At 39.2% G+C, this 23,046-nt stretch overlaps 1 protein-coding gene across 3 annotated transcripts in view; it reads left to right on the top strand.

Moving 5' to 3' along the window:
• Positions 1-23,046, top strand: part of Cad87A (cadherin-87A) — a 727,611-nt gene that overhangs the window by 248,039 nt on the left and 456,526 nt on the right. The gene's annotated exons all lie outside the window — the stretch shown is intronic.

The following is a 23,046-nucleotide window of genomic DNA, read 5'->3' as shown; positions in this document are numbered from 1 at the left end:
TCCACAGGCCTGGGAGCGTAGAATTACGTCTTTCGGCAACATATTGGGGGTGCAATTAAAAAAAAAAACAAAATCGACCGTGTTACGAAAAGAAGTTAGGTTTTGACCACTCATAACTCTGTCAATAGCGGATGGATTTTAATTCTAAACAAGCCAACCGATTGGTAATTTTTCTACAAAGCTGCTAAAATGAATATTTTATCAATTTTTATCAGGTCATTATTGAAAATTACACAAATGTCCAAGTGTTGCAATGGTGATTAAAATTATCACCGATTGCCTGTAAATAGTGGTTTCCCTAACATAGTCGCCAACTATTGATACCGAGCACGTAATCCTACGTCAAATCTACGGTCGAGTCTTGAATACAAGCTCTTACTTTTTTCTTCCATTGATCGATTGTACAGCTGTGTCTACTAAAGAAGCAGCACCCTCTTTCAGTAGATATGGTGACAGACAATCACCCCAGCTCAATTTAATACGTCGAGATTTTCCAAAGCTTTCTGTACTTCCTCTCGAGAAAAATTTAGGACAGGCTGCAGTACATCACATCATCACATCTGCTGGACTGCTGCCGTGAATGATGATCTGATATTTATGGACGACAACGGAGTTTGGAAGTTAGTTCGATGCCCTACCGGAGTAAGACCGTTGCAGTCGCAATGGGTGCTCAGCACCAAGCAAGACGAAAATGGCAATACGATCAGGCACAAGGCTAGGCTCGTTATAAAGGGCTATCTTCAAAAACCAGGAGTGGATTTTCAAGACACAGCAAAGCTCACGACGATACGAACAGTGCTGGCGGTTGGTATTCGACCGAATGGATGTAAAAACAGCCTTTTTGCATGGAGAGTTACGTGAAAAAAGATGTCATAGTGAAACCCGGAGATGTGTGCCAGTTGCAGAAATCCCTTTATGGCCAGCAGTCACCCCATTGCTGGAATGAGAAGTTTAACAGCGTTATTTTGAAACTCGGCTTCAAGAGATCGAAGCACGGTTATTGTCTCAATGTGCGGCTAGGAAAAGGAGATACCGTGAGTTGCTTGGTAGTCTGATGTATTGCATGCTGTGTACCAGACCGGAGATTTGCTTCTCTGTTGGGTACCTCGGAAGATTCCAACAACAACGTGGACAACAACACTGGTCGGCACTTAAGCGAGTAATCCGATACTTAAAATGTTCGCAGAAATTGGCAATGGAGTTCGAACGTCATGAAGACCAGAAGCCTCTTCCCGGATTTGCAGATTGCAGATCGCAGATTGGGAAGGTGATCAAGAAGACCGTAAGCCTGTCCTGGTCAACAAGTGTGGCGATGTCCTCAAGTGAAGCAGAATATATTGACTTGCGTTGTGCAGCAGCCGAAGCGATCTGGTTGACCGGAATTCTCAATTATTTTGGCATAACCGACCGTTGAACCAGTTAACATTTTTGAAAACAACCATCGGTGTATGGCGAAGAGTCTAGAATCGAAGCGTGCAAAACATGTTGCCCAAGGGAAACTTGAAGTCCTACCGATTAGAACTAAAAATAAACTGGTAGGCATCGGTACCGAGGCTTTGGATGGCGAGCAGTTCAAAATTCTTCGGAAGAATCTAGGATTGAACGATCGAGAGGGAGTGTAATCGAAGAAGCCTGTGATCAAACAAGAAGCGATCGTAGGCAACTTGTTTGCGACTCATCAACAAGCTTTCAAGAAATGTAGACGTGTATTCTCGTTACTTTAATAAAACTGTGAAAACGTATAGTTTGGCTCTGTGGTGTGGAAATTTTGAGTGTTGATAGGGAGATTAATATATTGGGGGTGCAATTTCAAAAAACCAAAATCGACCGCGTTACGAAAAGTGGTCAGGTTTTGACCAATTACAACTCTATCAATAGCGGATGAATTTCAATTCTAAACAAGCCAACCGATTGGAAATTTTTCTACGAAGCTCCTAAAATTAATACTTTGTCAATTTTCAATAGGTTACTATTGAAAACTACACAAATGTCCAACTGTTGCAATGGTGATCAAAATTATCACCGATTACCTGCAAAAAGTGGTTTCCCTAACACAGTCGCCAAATATTGATACCGAGCACGTAATCCTACGTTAAATTCTTCGGTCGTGTCTTCGATACAACCTCTTACTGTTTAGATGGGCTTACTGAAAATTAAATTTGATTTTACGTAAGCATTATGTATAAAAAAGCTATGAATAAGACTCCAAGTGATGCAAAATACCTAACATTTGTTTAGCATTTTCGAGTAACCATAAGTCGCCGCATTGGATATAGTTCCGCTATATTGAATCCCAAAATGGTACCGGACAGAATTCCTTGAGGTTCTTTTCGAAGTTTTTAGAACTCTATGAGCTCTTTTGAAATTCTTCGCAGAAGTACTCTGGAATTATTTTTAGAACTCTTCTTGACTTTTACTCAGAACACATTGGAACTGAAATTCCCTTAGAGTTTCAGAAGAATTTCCCGGTATGAGCCAGAAATTATCGGTACTCCCTTGAAATTTTTCTCAAAATCCCTTCGGAATTTCACTCAAAATTCATTTTTTTTCTGTATTGTTTTCGGAATTATCTTGGAACTATTTGCAGGATTCACTAGAAATTATACGCAGAATTTTCTTGGAATTCTCCCCAGAAATCTTTTGGCGCTGTCCTCAGAATTCAATTTCCTTTAGGTTCTTCTTGGATTTTTTTTAAACTATCCTAAGAGCTCTTTTGAAATTCATCTCAGAAGTCCACTGGAATTATATTTAAAACTCTTCTTATATTTAAAAAGCATTCTCCAGAAATTCTTCCCAGAATGAATTTAAAATTATCCTCGGAATTCCCTTAAAATTTCGAAACTATCTTGGAACTATCTGCATGATTCACTAGAAATTATTCGCAGAATTTTCATGGAATCATCGCCAGAAATCTTTTCTTTTGAACTGTCCTTTGAATTCAATACCCTTGAGGTTCTTCTCGGAGAAGTCAAGTTTAAGTTGCCCGCCCATTTACCAAAACGTTGTAGTTTTTCTACCAGATATGGTCAATAAAGCTTGCCCCTCCATTCATCAGAACTGTGCAATTTTTACATCAGGAATGTTCAATTCAGCTTGCCTCTCCATGTAACAGATTGTTGCACACAAATCTTACACCAGAAATGTTCAATACAAACTTGCCCCTTTAAAATTTTACACCAGAAAATTTAAATTGATCAGAACGATGCAAATTTCCCAGCCATTAACGCTTCTTCTGATTGGTGTAGATTTCCTTTTTCCATTTTCCATCAGACATTTTCAATGTTGCTTGCTTCTCCTATCATCCGAATGTTGCAGGTTTTCCACCAAATAAATCTTGACCTTATTTTTAGATTTTTCATCATAAGTAAAACAGCTTCCCTCCAATCATCAGAATGGTGCAAATTTTACACCAGAAATTATTTTCAAAGTTTGTTTCTCTATTCAGCAGAAGGAGGCAAATTTAAGACCAAAAATTTTCCAGAAAGCTTGCCCATCCGTTCACCAGAACGGTGCAGATTTTCCACCAGAAATTTCCAATATAGCTTAATTTTAAATAAAGCCTGTGCCTTCATTTACCAGACCAGTGCAAATTTTCCACCAGAAATTTTCCGTTCATGTAATTTATCAGAGCGATGCAAATTTTGCACCACAAATTTTCAATATAGCATGCTCCTCCATTCACCTGAACGCTGCACCAAAAATGTTCAGGGAAGTTTGCTTCACCATGCACCTTTGTGGTGCAATTTTCAGGCTTTGCCTCTTCAAGGTGGGCAATTGTCCCACCTTGCCCCACTCTTTGCACGCCAGTGTTTTAAAACCATTTTCACAAGCCAGAAGTTGCCATTATGGATTCTACTGAATATTATTGCAATTGGACAACTGGTTCCGGAGATATGGGCGAAATTTCTCCGCAAAATTTTCGCGTTTCCAAACCCTTTTTATTGTATCTCAAATGACATTTTCGTTGCTGATGTACAACTTTTTCGAGTTTTTAGCCATAACCTTAAAAATAAACGGGCCAATCACTCGGTGAAATTTTAGATCCTTCCTGGTTGCATTATGAATTCCCAGTTACCGCTTCTAATGAACACAGCACGCACAGAAAACCACCACCAGAAACCATTCATTAGACCCCCTTTTATGGGCGATAATGAGCAAAATAATGAATATGATGTGGAAACGGTTCCTTCCTCTGAGCGCGCGGGATGTCGTTGTCGTCGTAGATTTCCAGCATGCGGGAATTCAACCTACCAACCCACCTGCTGGGAGAACGACAACACTACATGGGAGGAGAAAAGGGTGCACCCAGGAATGAATTGTCGGTTGGAAAAAGCTATCCCAGAAGCAGCAGCAGCCAGCAGCCAGCAGAAACCAGCATAGCGAAAGGTTGTACCCACAAGAAGATCTACGCGGTGGAGCACTATATTTCAAATGTGGTCGGGTATCGGAATCCCTTTACCTACCCACATACACACACACACACATCCTGACTGTGCACGTTTGTCTTCACGCGGACGGATGCTGCTGGGGGTGGGGGAGACCCATTTTCGAAGCAGTTATCTAGACCGGGTACAAAACCGCACTGATAGAACAAAGTGGAAAGAGTTGGGAACGTACACAAAACACACACACACACACACGCATACTGTGGGGGACTGGGGACGACCCCTATCGGCAGAGTGCACACCGTCGCCGTCATCGTTGTTAACAACGAGCTGTTTGGAATTGGATTCTGGGTGGATGATGGGGAAAACCGGCATCTGAAACCATAATCATCTGCGAGCCGCAGCTAAATTGATTGTAAGAAGGAACACAATTTAATGTTTTGGGATGGGATCGCTGGGCTGGATCCTCTGGCATGGTTCCGAAGGGAGAGGTGCGAGTGGTTGGTGGAAAATTTGAGAACATCTGAAAGTGAGACTTTCTCCGTAACCAATTGATTTTGCTGGAGGGTAATTTTCGACGATGATATGGTAGAAGATTTCTTGGAAGCCTTAGAAGCATTGGTTTCCGCCCGGTCGGAAGTTCGGTCGACGTCGATTGGTGCTCTCAGGTAGCTTGGTGTTGCATACGTTTAGGCGTTCCAGTGAAATTAGGGAGGCCGGCATGGTTTAGAGCCAAGTGGTATCCTACGGAATATACGAGATTGACGATGTGATTCATCTCCTGACTGTTGCAGAACTCTCTCTGATTCAAATTAAATTTTAAAAATGCATGGCTTCGTTTTACTTTAAAAAAAATTAAAAAAAATTAATATCGTTTGGTCAGAGTAAAGTGTGGAAAATTGTCGGACGGAATTTAAACTCGTAGAACGAATTTAGAATCAAGAAGCAGTATTAGATTTTTAGCAATATCTCAACAAATTGTGACTCTTTATCAAATCCAACGGTACGGTGTATGGAAAGGTGAATAAATTTAGAAGTCATCTTTGATAGAAATATTCCATTTTTTGCTCAAACCCGTTCAAAAAAGAGAGGTAAAGCACGGGTTAAGCTTAGTAGGACGGAAATAAGATCAAAACCCATACATTTATTCCTTAAGCTTGATTGCAATCTTGCAATAGCGTATATTAATTGCGCAGTAAAATATCCCGATGTAAACTCCAGGATATAAATTCCACGCATCTGTGCAATAGATAATTAATTGGATTGCTGTTGGTTCAAGTGTTTAGTAGTCAATGACAATGAGTTTCACTGAGAACAATTCCGTAATTATAGGTCTCGAAACGGAATGGTTTGGAAGAATAGAGATTGAGAATTGATGTCTTTCACCGAATCCGATTACGGTTTGTTATGTATGAAAATGCTTCCAACTCCCCCACAATAGCGGTACCTTTCGAAAGGACTTGATGCTAGACTGTGATGGAGCCTGAATGGGGTGTTACCTGACTGTGAGCGCATTGTTGTTGAAAATTTCTTCCTACCATTTTCAAAGGTTCTTTGTTCTGCGATCTCATCTCCATCTCCTTCTGTGGGAAAATGTGCTCCCTCAAACTCACATCACAGCACTGCAATCGATGACGACCTCCTTCAATCCATCCGCACAAAATTCTAATGAACTTGATTAATTATCATTCCTGGGGCGTAGTGCTTTGTGTGTGTTCTGCAAACCAAATTTTGAACCCCTCAAAAAGGACATCGTGGTGCTGGCAGCTGCATGTGCATCTCCAAAAACGGATGCTCACGTCGATCGACGACGTCAGCCAAAAGAGAGCGAACGAACCAACCTCAACCTCGACATTCCATTAGTCTTCCACCAACGAAACTCCCCCAAATATCCGGAATTGCTTCTTTTGCATACTAGAGAGAGAGATAGAGAGATTCGGCTCATTCCCATGCACATGCGCACACACACACACACACACACACACACACACGTACATCCGCCACAGAAACCAATGCTAATTTATTCGGTTCTTTTGGTTTTCCTGTTGGTGTTATCCTGACCTCCCCTGACCTGCAGCCCTGCACCCATCTAGCATCGATAGCACCGTGCCACCCGGAAGTTTAGTCATCTGGTGAATGTGTAGATTAGCAATTGAGTTTATGGACTCGGGACATCTTCCGTGAAAATGTGCTGCATTGGCACACCGCATTGTGGCATCCAGCTTCTGGTGCTACCCAGCACGAAAAAGTGCTTCTCTAATTGAAAGTTCGAATTCAACTCGGATGGGCTGTTTTGAAGATTCATGAGGGCCTTGTCACGATTCGGAAGAGAGCGAGAGAGAGAGGGGGAAATTGCATTCATCTGCATTCGCATTTGGTTTCCGAAATCCGGAACATGCAAGTGATGGCTTTTCATTGTTTCGGATCACGTTCCTGGCTTGAGCTCATAAATTTTCAAATTAGAAAACTTTCACATCTCACCCGGAGCTCAACTACTAACTGATTGTTGGAGATACGAGCGCGATAATTCTATTACCTCGACCCCCGATCTGGTAGCTTCATAAATTTAAATGTAAACAAACTTACCAACTAACTGCCAGCTCTCGGCTGCCAGCATTAACACCCCATTTTAATGAATATTTTATCGAAACTTCCATCGCACATTTCCGAGGCGTTAGTTATGACGGTGATAGACCTGGGCTGCCATGTTGGACAGCACAACAGAACACTGTGGGATCCATTCAAGCGCCACATCTCCATTTTTGTGTTTTCAATCCCTTCTTCCATTAGCCCTCCAAAGTGAGTGGCAGCATTTACCCTCCGAATGGATACTCTTCTACACTTAGAACAAACACCCCATCATCAGCTGCTGGCATTTCCACCCCCCTTTGACCGACCGTCGTGTAGCATTTACTGTAAAGTGCCCTCCTTCTCCTGGCCCGGAACTGAGATTTTTATTATTCCATTACTCGGCAAGTTGTTTTCACCCGGCCAAGCCAGTTCTCCGCTTCGACAAGGACGAGTGTTTTCCAAGCAAATGGAATTGTTCACATGTATGCATAATAGATGCCGTTGGCCTAGGCTTAAAGCCCTCCCACCCTGTCTCTCTAAATATAGGCAATAGATATGGGCTAGTAGAATAAGTAAACTTTTCGGGTAAGGAGCCGAGGATACATCTACATTTGGTTGCGACCTTGCCTGTGGACGGTCGGCGTTAAGGACCTTCGTCAAAATTTAGCAACGAAGGCTTCTAATCCTCAACAACAACAGCAGCACCGGCAACCGCAAAATGTGAAGCATTTAGGGTAGGTAAATTTGAACAATTCAGGCTGTATTTGAGATTTGCATCCCTGCAAGAGACTCTGCAACTCTGTCCTAGAAGAGCACTTAACACGCTGTCCCGTAAATTTCAATTCATTTGGCAGGGAATTTCTCCGATAATGCTCTGCCTTTGTATCTCAGTAAACAGAACAGAATATTGAAACCTCACGAAGGGTTGCAGGACATCACTCCGAATAGGAACAGTTCCACGCCAAATGTCGAATCGATCAGACTCGATCTTCTCTGATCGGCACGAAACTTTTCACAATTCTGAGTCATTATTTCAAAAGGTCGATGGACAAAAGGTCGAAAGACAAAAGGTTACAGAGACAAAAGTTTTCAAAGACAAAAGGTCGAATTGAACATAGAGGGACATAAGGACGAATGAAAAAAGGGCAAATGAACCAAAGGTCGAATACACAAAAGGTCGAATGTACAAAAGGTCGAATGTACAAAAGGTCGAATGTACAAAAGGTCGAATGTACAAAAGGTCGAATGTACAAAAGGTCGAATGTACAAAAGGTCGAATGTACAAAAGGTCGAATTTAACTTAGAGGGACAAAAACCCGATCAGGAACGAATATCTCGATACTTCATGGTATGGATGAGCCTGACATAAGAGGTAAAATACCAAAACAATAATACCAGAAAAATGTTCCTAAATTACCATTCCAATACCAAATTATGATATTTCAATACCAAAACAATACCACACAGATCATGCTGGTCAATACTAAATTTTGGTATCAGGTCAGAATTAGGTATTCATTAGTTATTTCCTCCAGCTCGGGTACACAATACTTGTACTCGTTTCTTCAAACCAGGAAAGTAAAATTTTTGTTCGATTTGAAAGCTCTTAATTGGTTCAACTTTGGCGTTCATCTTCACATTACCCGGGCTATTTGGTATCTTAATGTTCGATAGAATTGCTCACGATTTAAAGAAGGAAACATATTTGAGAGTTAGCCATCCATTTTATCCTCCAACCATCTATCCATTTAAACCTTTTGTCCATTTCGATCTTTATTTTCCATTTTGAACTTTTGTTCACTCGACCTTTTGTCCATTCGACCTTTTGTACATTCGATCTTTTATCCAATAGACCTTTTGTCTATTCGACCTTTTGTGTCTTCGACTTTTTTCCCTTCGAATTTTTGCCCTTTCGATCTTTTGTCCTACAACCTCGTGCGATGTGGCTGGCTACCTCCATCCATCCTCTTGAATGTCTGTGTGTATCAACTTCTGATTATACTGACAATGGAGCGCTTCTTAAGGCACTCTTCCGTGTCAATCGCACCGTTGATTGTTCCGGAAGTGATAAAGGGAGCGCTTCCCGAGCAAAGTCCAGCATCAAAATGACAGCAAATTGAAATCAAGTTTTGATATCAACATCAAACTGAAATCCTAATTTGATTTCAGTTTATGCAATTGATAAATTTTGTTTTTGCTATAAATTTGCTCTTCAAAAATATGTTTTTGCGGGTTTGTTTTCATTGCCTTAGCATAACATCAAATTGATTACTTGTTTTGTTATCAACAGGAAAAATTGATATCAAATTGAATTTTCAGTTTGCTCTCTTTGATAGCAGAAATAGTTTTCAATGTGATGTCACAGGAAGATTTTTTTGCTCTCAATTTTGATATTTTAACCGTTAAAACGAGCAATCATTATTATTTTAACCGTTAAACCTGAGCAATCATTATCAGCGAAATCACAACATCAAATTTAGATTTCAATTTGATCTCAGACTTTGCTCGGGTTATTTCAACATATCCGTAAAACGCTTTCCAGATCAGGAACTTGTTTGCAAATTTCGATAATTTCTTCTTTCGAACATCCTCCGGAACATCGAACTGAGACTTGGCAACGAATTATTGTTCCCCAGGAAGTTGACGGAAGTCGGCCATGACGTCAGTTTCGTCATCCATCACGATGCAACACGATTTGGTGAGCAACTTAGTGTAAAGTTTCCGGGCGCGGGTTTTCGCAGTGATGTTTTGCTTTTCATTCCGGTTTGGAGCTTTTTGCACCTTGTAAACATGTAACCCAGCACGCTTCATGGTTTTCTGCACAAAACCGACTGACACCTTAAACTTTTTAGCGACATCTCAAGCTGACATGAGAGCCGTTCAACTCTTGAACTGTTTCACCACTTTCCTGACCATTTACTGTCCATTGGACCACTTTTACGACGAGTCCCTTCCTTCCTTCGGGCACTCAGACGCTCGTTGAAGGTTCTTATCACACGAGACAGAGTTGTATTTGCAATTCCAAGCTTTTTTGCGATCCATCGGTGGAACGCCTCTGGATATTGATTGTAAGTGCCACAAAATTTTTTCTTGGACAATTTCTTGTTTCGACGACATGACTGGAACAACTGTATGAATAACTATGAAACTTGACAGATGTAAACAATACACTATGAATAAGATTTATTTAAATATGCAGGTTTTTACTCATACTGTTAAAAAGTTACAGAAGATTTTCGGTGTGCCATTTTTATCGAATACACCCTTTAGAATATTAGTTTATGGTGTGCTCTCAATGCTCTAGATGCACTTCCACAGTCACTAATTGAGAGCTTTCGATACTTGTACCATTTTTGCATTAGTATAATTGTGTGATAGTACAATCATGCCCAGGGATGTCGAGAAATTTTCCAACCCGAAAAATTCTTAGACCGGTCCGGGAATCGAACCTAGTCACCTCCAGCATAGTCTTACTTTATAGCTGCGCCATTATCGACTAAAGGAGGCTCCGAAAACAATAACAGCAACATTAAAGTCACGATTTCCGGAAAAGTTCGTTGGGAAGTCGGAAGTCAGTGCTTGTGATATAATAGAAGGTGGCTTTCATTGGTAAAGTTGATCAGGAAAGCATGATATATTGGAGAGTTCAATTCATAATTCGATCATCAGACGGCGGTAGAGTGTCATTTTACTTCTAACTTGGTGATTCAACTTGACAGATCGACTAGATAGAAGGTTGCTGTCTTCAGCAACGTTGTTCACATGGAAAATAATTATCGGATGGTAGACTCAATCAAATGCAAATGGAAAATAATTATCGGATGGTAGACTCAATCTCAAATTCCCTCACTTGATTTTTGAATTTTTTTTACAAGAGTCTAATCAATAGAAGTTAAAAAACAATCGAATCAAATCGATACATCAAACTATCACGGAAAACCCTTTATGGTAAGTGTGCCAGTTTTGGCACTAGTGCTGCAGTTTTGGCCCTAGGGCCTAAATAAAATTTGAATTAGTTTTTAATGGTTATATTTGCGTAGAAATATGTCAAAATGTATGTATTAACCTTGTACCTAAGTAAATTAAGTATAAAAAAAAAAATACGATATTTGAGATAGAACCATTTAGATGACCAATAAAGCCAAAAACTGGCACACTAACTCTACATGTTTTTTCGATTATAGTTTTTGACATTGGATTACTTCCTTACAGTGTTGAAAGATTAACTGACATCCCTTGTACCGACCAATTGATCCTACGTCAGCCGTTCGTGCCTTTAGGAGCAGAGCCTGCTACTTTTTGATCTGCCTACAGTTAGTTTTAAAAAAACTATTTTTTTTTCGATTAACTCTATGTTTTAGTTAGATATTTTTTAAACAAATGTTTACTCCCCGGAACAAATAACTCGAATCTCCTTTCACTTAATTATGTTTGAGTATAAAATCTGCAATTAAATAACCTTTATTTTTTTTCTCATTTCAGGTAAGCATACAACTGGGCGTGAATCGCAGTCTTATATCGATATTGGATTTGTTCGCGACCCTAAGATAAGTGCAGGTGTTTCACAAGCATGATAGAAGATTTTTCTATTCAGTATACCGTATTTATTATTCTCAGTGAGCAGAAGGTTTAATTTTAGGCCTTGTAAATTTTGGAAAAAAAATAACTATGAAAATTGAATAGAAGTTGAAAATGAGCGAAGGGCCATTAATGCGAAAGTACAAAGTGAACCGCACGCTTCTTTGCCTAACCCGTACGATGTACGCGGAGATTTGAAGTATATGCAAAAAATAGCCCAATCAATGGAATGATACGCCTGTATAATTTGCATTGCGGAACTATTGATATCACTATGTCCAAGCAGCAAATAAAAACTAAGCTAAAACAGAATAGAATTAATGCATAGTATGTAGGTAAACATAGTAATAATCCTTGTATGTAGTCTACGCTGGATTGAAGAAATAAATAAATAAATTTTGGGTTTATGTCGGGTCAGCGTCGGGTTGGGGTTTGGTGGCAGTCAGGTTGGTGTCGGGTTGGCTTAGCTTTTTCGCCAGAATGTCAACCAGAGCTCCGTTTATGTGTAGGTTACACTCAATTGAATGATATCAAGCGTTTCTTAAATGAGAATGATCCATGCGTCCGTCAAATGACCAAGCAACTGATTTCACCCATTCGAAGGATCCTTTGTTAGCGGATAGCTGCTTTTCTCATTTTCATAAAAAATGTTCAATTGATTTTGAGAATTTATAGCACTGCCTAGAACCTCTGAAAAACATGTTTTATGATTTCAATTTTAATTAGATCCAACCTAATCAACTGTATCATGAAAAGAGGACAATTACCTATATTATAATCAACTTCTGCAAAGACCCTAATCGCCTAAAATGAATGCAAACGATTTCAATATTATGTTCCTGCTAAATTCCCGCTTGGGGCCACAGTGCAATGCCATTAGCCTTGTAGACCATGCTTTGCACTTTAAGGACAAGATTGATAGAATCCACAAATGACCGTTATCATGGCAGATTATACAATGCAAACCAGTCATGGCAACTGCCATCTGAGGATTATTTCAACCTTGTCATTAAAGAATGCTTTAAAGCTTTGCTAAAATTTTAAATATGCACCATAACATTTTAGAAAAGCAGCTAGAACATATATTTTACGAGATGTATTGGAAACCCGTGATCTTCCCTACATGCAGGCGATTTACGAATTCCTTTGTTTGTCTGATGTTAGAGTTTGATGTGACCATCCCCTCTTTTCCATACATTTTTAATAAAGAAAAATAGATTTCCACACATTTTCCAGCCATTGTGTCCCAGACTTATTATCCACCTGTTTCTGTGCTACTACTTGCCCCTGCCCAGCCAGCATTTGGTCAACCGTTCGAGAATAGTATCTGAAGGAGGCTTCAGGAACCTGTTTCCTACCTAGCTCCTTCCAATCGAAATTGTTACCCATTAACCTCGAGCCCGCCACGAGTAATTGGTACCCAATACTAACCTAGAACAACCTTTTTTTTTTTTAGTCACTTTTACACTCTTGGGTCATTCGTAACTTGACCGGGGATGAGATTTGAATTCGTGACTTTGGCGTGACAAGTATGGTTGTTAACCACTACGCCGGGGTCGTCCCCGATTATTCCAATGCAAAAATTGTACAGGCTTCGAAAGCTCTCAGTTAATAATTGTGGAAATGCATCTAGAACACTAAGTTGAGAGCACGCAATAAGCTAATATGCGATAAGCAATAAGCTTGAAATGCGAAGAAGAAGAATTAAACGTCCAACCGGAAATGGTCGATTACTCCTATGCTTCTAATTTCGGTTCAAAAGATATAAATTGTTAAAAAAAGTCATATTAAAAAAAAAACAAATCGATGTTTTGGGCCACTCTTACATGGTCACCCTAATGACAAAAACAAATAGGTCTTTTGTTTTTATTTTTGTTTGCTGATATGTTCAAAAAAATTAGAATGCTGACATTGTAGTATGTTGTTCATTGGTAACGCAGAATGTTGGGAATTTCCGTTTACCCATGTAGCCCAAACGAACATCTATAGATTTGTATATAAATCAGTGATTTAATGCTTATCATGCACTGCATGCAACTGTAGGGCTGATGCAGTGTAAAATGCGAAAGAGTGGGCCATAATAATGCCGATGGCTCTAAGCAAGCACTGCTAAAGTCTACTGAATCAATTGGAAGATTAAAGAATGAACTCCTAATTCTGTCAAAATTTCTTTTTCGAATTTCTTAGTAGTCTTCTGGGCTACGATTTAGAAGCTTAATCGTTGCCATTAGCAGTGCTCAAATAATATAATTACATAGACCAGAATCATATTTTGGATGCGCCTTTAAAAGCTCAACACAATCGTCATTAAGAAGCCATTGTCATTGTGCGTTTAGAAGTATAAAATCATATTGATTTTGAAGCTGTTGCACCTTTAGAAGCTCAATATAATTTTGATGAAGTAGCTGAAGCGCCTTTAGAAAATAAAATTAATTTTGATTTTCATGCTCTTGCGCCGTTAGATGCTTAAATTCATTTTTGTTACGTACCTGTTGTACCTTAAGAAGCTCAAAATCATTTTGATTATGAAGTTGTAGCACCTTTAGAAACTCAAAATCATATTGATTGTGAAGCTGTTACGCCACTAGGAGCTTAAAATCATTTTCATTATGAAGCTGTTGCGCCTTTCGAAACTCAAAACAGTTTGCCTTTAGAGGCTGAAAATCAATTTGATTAAGAAGCTGCTGCAGTGTTCACTCGGCTGTCGACAAAAGCAGGCCATTCTCGATGGGTGATTAAGAAGCTTTTGTGCCTTTTGAAGCTCAGTATAATTTTAATTCTGTTGCACCTTTTGAAGTCCAAAATAATGTTAATTTAGAAGCTGTTGCGCCTTTAGAAGCTCAAAATAATTTTCATTAAGAAGCTCAAAATCAATTTGATGAGGAAGCTGTAGCTCCTTTGAAAGCTCAACATTATTCTGATTAAGAAGCAGTTGCACCCTCAGAAGCTCAAAATAATTTCGACGTAGAAGCTGTTGCGCCTTTAGAATCGCAAAATCAGTTTGAATAAGAAGCTATTGCCCCTGTAGAAGTTTACATTTTTTTTTGAAGTTGTAGTGCCTTTAGAAATTCAAACTCTTTTTATTAATAAAGCTGTTGCACATTCAGAAGTTCAAACCCATTTTTATTAAGCAGATGTTGCGCCTTCAGAAGCTCAACATAATTTTCATTACGAAACTGTCGCACCTTAAGAAGCTCAAAATGCTTGTGTTTAAGAAGCTTTTGCACATTTTCAAGCACAAATAATTTCCATTAAAAAGCTGTAGTGCCTTCAGAAACTCAAGATCATGGTTAAGAAGCTGTTGTGTCTTTAGTTGTTCAAAATCATTTGGATTGAGCCACTCTAGCGTCTTTAAAAGCACAACATGCTGTAGCGACTTAAGGAGCTAAAATTCAGTTTGATTAATAAGCTGTTGCGCCGTTAGAAGCTCGTAAACTTATTGGTTAGGAAAATGTTGCACCTTAAGAAGTTCAAAAGCATTTTCATTAACACTCCGAAAATGATGCCTCCGAAAAACGTGTAACGGCAAGTTTACAATGGCATAACTTAGCCATTTCTTAATGAATTTCAAAAATTGTGGTACCATTAGAATTCCTAGGGTTTGTAAATGTTTTTTATTGCAAAAATATTGAAAATAAAGTGGTATACTTTTTTGAAAAACGAAAAGAGTTGTTACACGTTTTTTTGAAAAGTGTGTTTGTAGGGTTTTGCAAGTGCCGCAAGATCTGTAATTTAGATTAATGCGCACAAATGTTCACAATTAGCCAGAAAACAGTCATGATTCCTATATATGGATCCTGGAGACACCGGAACGGTCCTCAAAAAATCCGGAACGTCCGTAAAAGTGGTCAATACATGAACCTTATCCTAGAGCTCTGTGGTTTTTTTTTTGAAAACATTAGGAAATGTGATATAAAAAAAATGGGGCCGTGACATAAACATGTCCCTGGATGGCCATGAGACCGTCCTCCGGAAGATCCGGAACATCCGTAAAAGTGGACAATCCATGAAACTGATCCTAGAGCTCCGCGTTTTTTAACATTAGGATCTGTGATATAAGAATGAATTTGGGTAATGGACCCAGATGGCCATTGGACCGTTCAGCGAAAAATCCGGAACATCCGTAAAAGTAGTAAATCCACGATCCTGATCCTAAAACTCTGCGTTTTTTTTTTTAAATAAACATTAGGAACTGTGATGATAGAAGCAATTTGGGGTTGTGACATAAACATGAACCTGGATGTCCATAGGACCGTCCTCTGTAAGATCCGGAACATCCGTTAAAGTGGTCAATCCATGAAACTGATCCTAGAGCTCCGCAGTTTTTGAAAAACACTAAGAACTGAGATGATAGAATGAATTTCGGATCGTGACATAAACATGGACCTTGATGGCCATGAGACCGTCCTCCGGAAGATCCGAAGCATCCGTTAAAGTGGAAAATTCACAAAACTGATCCTAGAGCTCCGTGGTTTTCTTGAAAACGTTAGGATCTGCGATATTAGAATTAATTTGGGATCGTGACATAATCAAGGACTCAGATGGCCATCAAACCGTCCTCCAGAAGATCCGAAAAAATCGGAAAAGTAGTTAATGTGTGGAACTGATCCTAGAGCTCCACGGTTTTTTTCGAAAACACTTGGAACTGTCATATATAAATTAATTTGCGGTTGTGACATAAACATGTACCTAGAAGGCCATGGGACTGCCCTCCGCAAAATCTAGAACATCTTTTAAAATGGTCAATCCTCGAAACTGATCCTAGAGTTCTACTTTTTTTTCGAAAGCATGTGGAACTGCGATATAAGAAAGAATTTGGAGTTATGACATAAACATAGACCCAAATGGCCATGGCGTCATCCTCTGGTAAGTCCAGAACATCCGTAAAAGAGGTCAATCAATGAAACTAATCCTATAGCTCTGCAGTTTTTTTTACAAAAATATAAGGAACTGTGATATTTGTGGTCGTGACAAAAACATGGACCTGGATGACCATAAGAAGATACGGAAAATCCTTAAAAGTGATCAAGTGGTTTCTTATATCACAGTGTTTAAAAAAGAACTGCAGAGCTCTAGGAATCGATCGCGAATATGAACCCATGAAGCCCGCCTGGTATTGCCCCACGAACTCTCTTGCAAATGGTGACAGGCGGCGGCATATAATTTGGGAAAGTACCTTGTAGGCGGCGCTCAGCATTTTGATCGCGTGGTAGTTGCAGCAATCCAACTTGTCGCCCTTTTTGTAGATTGGACATACAACACCTTCCATCCACTCCTCCGGTAATATCTCCTCCCAAATCTTGGAAATTACCCAGTGCAGCGCTCTAGCCAGTACTTCACCACCGTATTTTAATAGCTCACTTGGTAGTTGATCTACACCAGTTGCTTTGTTGTTCTTCAGCCGACCGATCTCCTCCTCAACTTCTTGAAGATCAGGGGCCGGTAGCCTGTCGTCTTCTGCGCGTGCTCCAAGGTCTGTTGCCGTGCCACCTTCGTTTTCTGCTGCATCACCGTTGTGGTGCTCGTCATAGTAATGCTCCCACCTCTCAATTTTATGGAGTCACCATTTTACGGATGTTGTTGATCTTCCGGACGACGGTCCCATGGCTATCTATCATGTTTAAGTCACGATCACAAATTCATTCTTATATCACAGTTCCTAATGTTTTTGGAAAGAAAACTGCGGAGCTCTAGGATCAGTCTCATTGATTAACCTCTTTTACGGATGTTTTGGACTTACCAGAGGAAGGCCCCATGGCCATTTGGGTCCATGTTTATGTCATGACCCCAAATTCTTTCTTTTATCGCAGTTCTACATGCTTTCGAAAAAAAACCGTAGAACTCTAGGATCAATTTCATTGATTGACCATTTTTAAATATTTTATTGAACGGCTACGCAGTCTTTGTTAAATTAAACGAGTTTTTATTTACCCGACGTTTCGACACGGGGAATCGTTCAATTTAACAAAGACTGCGTAGCCGTTCAATAAAATATTCAACGATACAGTCGATCCTCCACCAGTACCATTTTTAAAGATGTTCTAGATCTTACGGAGGATCAATTGCTCAAAATCATGTTTATTGCGAAATCGTTGCTTTTGAGCTCAACATAATGCTGATATAGAAGCTGTAGCACATTCAGAAGCTCAACATAATTTTGATATAGAAGTTGTTGCACCTTCAGAAGCTCAAAATAATTTTGATTAAGAAGCTGTTGCAGCTTTAGAAACTTTAAATTATTATAATTAAGAAGCTGTTGCGCCTTTATAAGCTCAAAATAATTTTGATTTAGAAGCTGTTGCACCTTCAGAAGCTTAACATCATTTTGATTGTGAAGTTGTAGCTCTTTTAGAGGTCAAAATCATTTGTATTACGACGCTGTTGCACCTTTAGAAGCTCAAAATCATTTTTATAAGGAAGCTGTAGACGTAGAGCCTTTGGAAGCTCAACATAATATTGATTAAGAAGCTGTTGCCCCTTTAAAAGCTTGAATAAAATTCATTAGAAGCGCAAAATTATTTTAATTAAGAAGCTGTTGCGCCTTTAGAAGCTTAAGACAATTTTCATTTAGAAGCTGTTGCACCTTTAGAAGTTCAAAATCATTTTGACTAAGAAGCTTTTTCACCTTTAGAAGCTCAAAGTCAAATTGATTACGAAGCTGTTGGGCATTTAGAACTCAAAATCATTTTGATAGTAAAGCTTTAGCGTCAAAATCATTTTGAAATCATTTCAATAAGGAAGCTGAGGCGCCTTTGGACGCTCCAAATTATTTGGACGAAAAAAGCTGTTGCGCCTTTAGAAGCACATAATTATTTTGATTAAGAAGTTGTAGCGTCGTTACAAGCTCAAACTATTTTTGATAATGAAGCTTAAGCGTCTTAAGAAACTCTACATAATTTTGATAAATATGCTTTAGCACCTTTTGAAGTTCCAAAATCATTTTGATTAAGAAGCTGTGGCACCTTTAGAAACTCAAAATAATTTTCATTCGGTAATTGTTGCGCCTTTCGAAGATCAAAAATTGATTAAGAAGGTGTTATGCTTTTAGATGCTCAAAACCATTTTGATCAAGAACTGTAGCTCAAAATAATTTTCATTTAGAAGCTCAAATCATTTTGATTAAGAAGCTTTTTCACCTTTTGAAGTTCATAATCATTTTGATTAAGAAGCTGTAGTACCTTGTGAAGCTCAAAATAATTTGATTATTAAGCTGTTGCACCTCAACTCAAAAACATTTTCATTTAGCAGCTATTGCACCTTTATAATTTCAAAACCAGTTTGATTAAGAAGCTGTAGTATCTTTCGAAGCACAAATTATTTTGATTAGGAAGTTGTTGCACATTTAGAAGCTCAAAATCATTTTGATAAGGTAAGTTGTAGCGCCTTTGGAAGCTTAAATAATTTTCATTGAGAAGCTGTAGTGTCTTAAGAAGCTCATTAACATTTTCGATTATGAAGCTGATGCGCCTTTAGAAGTTCATAATCATTTTTATTATGAAGCCTTAGCAGCTTTAGAAGCTCAACATAATTTTGATTAAGAAGTTGTTGCACCTTTAGAAACTACCCGAGTAGCACACTTTCATCACAATAAGTTACAGCAACTTGTTTATGACTGAAATAAGTCGTATATAAGTTTCTACAATTGATTTATGACAAGCGTTCTACTAGGGTAAACATTATTGTGATTAAGAAGCTGTTGGGCCTTCATAAGCTCAAGTCATTTTTATTGAGAAGCTGTAGTGCCTTTAGAAACTCAACTGGTTAAGAAGTTATTGTGCCTTTAGAAGTTCAACATAATGTTGATTGAGACGCTGTGGCGTCTTTAGAAGCTCAAAATCATTTTGATTGAGCAGCTGTTGCGACTTTAGGAGCTAAACATAATTTTGATTAAGAAGCTTCGGCACCGTAAGAAGCTCTTACATATTTTGGTTAGGAAGCTGTTTCACTTTAAGAAATTAAAAATTACATTGATTAAGAATCTTTAGCACCTTTGAATGCACAGAATCATTTTCATTAAAGCTCTGGTGCCTTTTAAAAGCTTAAAATCATTTTAGTTAAGAAGCTGTAACGCTTTAAAGCTCAAAATTATTTTGATATAGAAGCCTCCTGATCCCGCGGATTGCGCGTAAGTGTATCTGCTTACGGGTCCGCCCCTCCGTTTTTGGCCCTTTTTACAATGGTAAATTGAATACAACCAGGTATCGTACTTGATCAAGTCATACTTGGAGGATGATCCACTGTCTAATGGCTGTGCTTTGCAACAATGAGTGGTATCCCAAGCAGCACACTTCGATCGAAATAAGCTGCTGCAACTTGATTGTGACTGGAATAAGTGGCACACAAGTAACCACAATTGTTTAGTGACATGTGTGCTGCTAGGGATCCTTTACATACATACACAATTATTTTGATATAGAAGCTGTAGCGCCTTAGATGCTCAATATGATTTTGATTAATATTCTGTTGCACCTTTATGAGCTCAAAATAATTTTCATTAAGAAGCTGTAGCGCCTTTAGTAGCTGTACATAATTTTGGTTAAGAACCTGAGGCTGAACATCATTTTGATTTAGAAGAAGTTGCACATTAATAAACTGAGAATTATTTTGATTAAGAAGCTGTTGCATCTTTAGAAGCTAAATTTGTTTAAGAAGCTGTTGCGCCTTAAAATGCTTAAAACCATTTTGATTGTGAAGCTGTGACGTATTTAGATGTTCTACATAATTTTGATTAAGAAGCTGTTGCACCTTCAGAAGCTCAACATATTTTTCATCATGAAGCTGTTACGCCTTAAGAAGTTCAGAATCATTTTGATTAGGAAGCTTTTGTGCATTTAGAAGCTCAAAATCATTTTTAATTCAGAAGCTATTCCGCCTTTAGATTTTCAAAATCATTTTGATTAATAAGCTGTTGCTCCTTTACAAGCTCAAAATTATTTTGGTTAAGAAGTTGAAGCACCATTAGAAGCTCAAATAGTTTTCATTAAGGCCTGGTCTGACTTCTCACCGAATTCCAGCGATGTCTCCAGAACATTTTCTGCTGGTAACTTGTAATACCCAAAAGATCCCCATCGAAACATTTTGCCTGCCTTCATTATGATAACATCCCGTCCTGCACTGTGAACCCAATTTTCCCCCTCATCCATCAGTACAGGAATCCCATGGAGAGATCCCTCTGGACGGTGAAGGTGAAAGTTCCAAAATTGATTTTCCAAAAGATGAATTTTCCTTCACTCGCAGCCAACCACAAAAGCCGGAAACCGCCCGTAGCTAGAGTTTCGTTTCAAGGGTCGCTGCTGGGCTGACGTCAGCTTTTGTTCGGATTAAAGTAAAGTTTTAAGCACATATGGGGATTGTTGTGTGAATATGAAACCACCTACTCGAGAACGAAACCCATACCGTCGTCGTGGGCGTCCGGCTTGGAACCAAAAGTTGTTCATATTTATCGAGTGAATGAGTGGGTGAGTGGGTGAGTGAGTGAGTGCGTGTGTGTAGCATAAGTTTCCCATGAAGCAACATCATCGTCCATCACTAGCATTTATTGTGTTGATGGGTTGTGTAACAGCTACAACAGTGTGTTGAACGAGCGGAGACAGGAGGTTTTTGCTCAACTCCCACCGGGGGTTGTCTCGGGAGATTAATTACGGCTAGTTTGAGTGCTGACCTATCATCAAATTTTATCCCACTCCAGTAGCAAGTCTCCCTGGTTCTTAAATGAAAATCGATGGAACATTCGTGGCATTGAGGGGTTGCGGGAGAGGATTATCATTTTCTCGTTCTCCTTTTTCCAACACCGACCGACCGGGCTTTGACCCGGTTCAATCTGGGGATAAAAGGTTCGTTCCTACAACAACTGGTGTGTGGCAGAAGCAGGTAGTTGCAGGAGCAGGAACGGTCGATTGATAATCATGTCGAATGTGCGTTGACCCGGATGAAACCTTCATTAATTTTGATACTGTTACTGATTCAAGGATGGCATCAGCAGAGCCCAGTGTGTGTGTATGTGTGGAAGTTGTCATCCAAGACAGAGTAATTCTACGGACGAGTTCTCCGTAATGGGTGGCCTCCGTTGAATGTTGATTGATTTCGTGTTCCTGATGGTGACGTGAGAGGAATTTTTGTTTCATGTGCCACCACATCATCTTTTTGCGACTTCCGTGGGTGTGTAACAAGGTGCTTGTTTACGAAAAAGTATGTGATTCAGTTATTTTTAAGCTAACCAAACGTGAGCATACAAAAGAGTGAGAACATTTTGTAATATATAATACATACCCTCACAATCACACGTAAGCAAAACACGATCAAAAGATATGACGGAAGAATCCCGAACTGGAAATAAACACTACATATTGGCAAATGAAAACTTCACAGGATAACGCTATATAAAGGAATCTATGACATATGACTCGACAACAAATTCCAAATAAAGAACTTTGACTGAAAGCGTATAATATAAAGGCATTTTTTTTTTATTATTCATAAGCCGGAGTATATTCAAGAGAGATAATTCGACTATTGTACATTTCGACGTTTTGTCCTCCTAGCTTTCTTTTAACTTTCAATCCATTAAGACCCTTTGTTCTAATGTACATACATTAAACATCGTGAAAAATGCGGAATATCTTCAAAGAATGAAAACAGAACACGATTTTTTTGAAACCTCAATAACCGCAACCCTTCCAAGTGGGTACGAATTTTGAAGGACTCATCCCACTCCACTCTGAGAGCAAACTGTGCTGAACGGATTAACCCAAGAAAAATGTCGAAAATTTGGGTTTCCTTCGGAAAACCGTCTTATTTACACTTCAGTGGCAACAATAATACTGCTGCTGCTGCTGCCGTTGGCAGTCTCCGTTTGCCTCGGAGGAAAAGGCAAATAAAATATAATCCATAATCTCATAATCTTCACACCACTGGAAGACACAGCGACAAGCATCGGCGGCGGAGCTCGTCCATATCAGGACGCGGCGCGGGTGGAACGACGATGGATAAATATTGAACATAGAGCTTTGTCGGGTTGGTTTGGTTTGGTAGCGTTTCGCTGTCTTCCGGCAGTCTTCCGGCGACAGGATATCAGAGGATACAAGAGCGAAGAAATCATATTGAATCAAGCGAAAGCGAGCGAGGGCTTTGTCCGTGTTTCGGTGGCTGTGTATGCGAATGTGTGTGTGTGTGTGTGCGTGACGTGGGAATGTGTTTTAGAAGTCGTATGTTAAATGCGTGGAGATTTAAGTTGGATGGTTAAAGTTGAATGTTTGGAGCAGTTGGGGGATGATGTGAATGTTGAAACTACTGATTGTTTTTAGATTGCTATTAAATGGTTCTTCATATCTTCGTATAAGTAAATAACCCATAATCAATTCTCTTTTAACAATTTTCTTTCCATTTCAATTTCCATTGTATTTCTTTCCATTCCATTTCCATTCCATTTCCATTCCATTTCCATTCCATTGCCATTCCATTTTCATTCCATTTCCAATTCCATTTCCAATTCCATTTCCAATTCCATTTCCAA

This window comes from Ochlerotatus camptorhynchus, unplaced genomic scaffold (assembly GCF_037179485.1).
Source record: "Ochlerotatus camptorhynchus isolate MF236.1 unplaced genomic scaffold, CSIRO-AGI_Acam_v1.1 ptg000292l, whole genome shotgun sequence".
Classification (NCBI taxonomy): Eukaryota; Metazoa; Arthropoda; class Insecta; order Diptera; family Culicidae; genus Ochlerotatus; species Ochlerotatus camptorhynchus.
This window is presented reverse-complemented; position numbering and strand designations above follow the sequence as displayed.